General features: G+C 34.8%; 1 non-coding gene across 1 annotated transcript; it reads left to right on the top strand.

Moving 5' to 3' along the window:
• The first annotated feature begins 401 nt into the window (after positions 1-401).
• Positions 402-473, top strand: TRNAK-UUU (transfer RNA lysine (anticodon UUU)). The gene has a single exon. It is a non-coding gene; the product is annotated as a tRNA-Lys (tRNA).
• Positions 474-1813: the final 1340 nt, after the last annotated feature.

Raw genomic sequence — 1813 nt, 5'->3', positions numbered from 1 at the left:
TTTTTTAAATAGGACAAATAATCTTGTATTTTATTGCAGTTTTCAGAACTAAAATTTTCAAATGGAGCTAGTGATTCAACTGATATTTAATGTTAAAACTTTTCTATTTTTTGATATTATTATAAATGATGATATTAACAACCTTATTTTTCCACCTAAGGCCAAAATTCCATGCTGTGTTTTCTATGATTCTTTCCTTGATTTTTCCAAATGAAAGGAATGGCTATTTCACTTGAACATTCTTAACCTTTTGATTCCACTTTAGATTATTTGCATGCATGAATTATCTCTTCTAACAGGGGTAAAAAGATCTTTTTATTTTCTTCAATCATTTTGTACATTCTAAGCATTCTCTAAATATTTGTTAAGTAAATGTCTAGAGGAAGAACAGTTAAGGGAGTTCCCTGGTGGTCTTGTGGTCAAGATTCAGCACTTTTATTGCTGTGGCCCAGGTTCAATCCCTGGTCGGGGAACTGAGATCCCACAAGCCACGTGACGCAGCCAAAATAAAGAACAGTTAAGGAATATAATGATTTTTTTTTTTAATTTAGCTTTTATCTCCGAGACCCCTTGTCAGCATAGTCACTTGTTTTGAAAATTGCCCAGGAGATTATATTTCCTTCAGGTTAAATGCAGAGTTGTTGAAATTCAAACATAAGCTCATTCAATGAAAATTCTTACACTTGTCAGAAATATCAACTTAACTAAACATTAGCCTTGGCAAAATAAATTTGAACTGGCAACAAATTCACAAAATTGCCATTGTTCTTACTTGGCATTTGGTCTTTCACTATGAAATGCGTGTATATAGTCAATCTTATGTCCTTCTGATATTATTTAAACTTCAGCTCCCTGAATTATTCAAATGTATAATTTGCAAGTCAAATATTTTATGTGTTTCAATTATTTAAAGTGTAACTTATACTAACAGATATCTATCTATCAATCTATCTATATACTATCTGTTGATTACTAAAGTACTTTTATTCATCACGCACTCATTCAGTCAACTAGTATTTCTGGAATGCATGTGGTGGCCTTGAACACAGGACTTTGGAAATGTGCTTTCTATCTTAAAGCAGCGGTTCTCAGCCAGGGATGATTATGCCCCCACCACCCATCCCTCAGACATTTGACAATGTCTGGAGCCATTTTTAGTTGTCATGTCTGGTGAAGGGTGGGAGCTACTAATATCTAGTAGTTAGAGGTCAGGCATGCTGCTTAAAATCCTGCAATTCACAGGACAGCCCGTACAACAGAAAATTATCTGGTCTAATACATCAGTACCACTGAGATTGATGAACCATGTCTTAAATGATCTCACAATTTCAGGGTAGAAGACAGGCTTGTTATTATTATCAGTGGAATTAAGATTATAATAAGTACCAAGGATAAGTATTTCTGGCAGGGATACAAAGAAGGATGTCGTCAACTTTCCCTGGAAAAGACTGAAAGTTTTGAGAAAGTAATGTTGAGCTGCAGAGGAGGAGAGGGGGCAAGGAGAAATTATTTCTGGCAGAGGAAATTGCTTGAGCAAAGTCATGGAAACGATACTACAAATGGCTTAATTGAACTAGAGTTCTAAGTGGTGGTATGCAGCCCTGTGTGAAATAAATCTTGACCAGTAGTCAAAGGCTCAATTATGAAGATTTGGTTTTGCAAGCTAAAGAGTTTGGACTTTATTCTATAGGGAAAGGAAATCCCTTGAAAAGGTCCATGGAATCAAGAAGTAAGTATGGATTAGCTATTTTTTAAAAAGAATGAAAATACCTCTGGCAGCCAAAAGAAAACTAGAAGAGAACAAACATGATTA

Source organism: Tursiops truncatus, chromosome 8 (assembly GCF_011762595.2).
Source record: "Tursiops truncatus isolate mTurTru1 chromosome 8, mTurTru1.mat.Y, whole genome shotgun sequence".
Classification (NCBI taxonomy): Eukaryota; Metazoa; Chordata; class Mammalia; order Artiodactyla; family Delphinidae; genus Tursiops; species Tursiops truncatus.
Note: the sequence above shows the minus strand (reverse complement) of the source record. Positions and strands in the feature narration are given on the sequence as shown.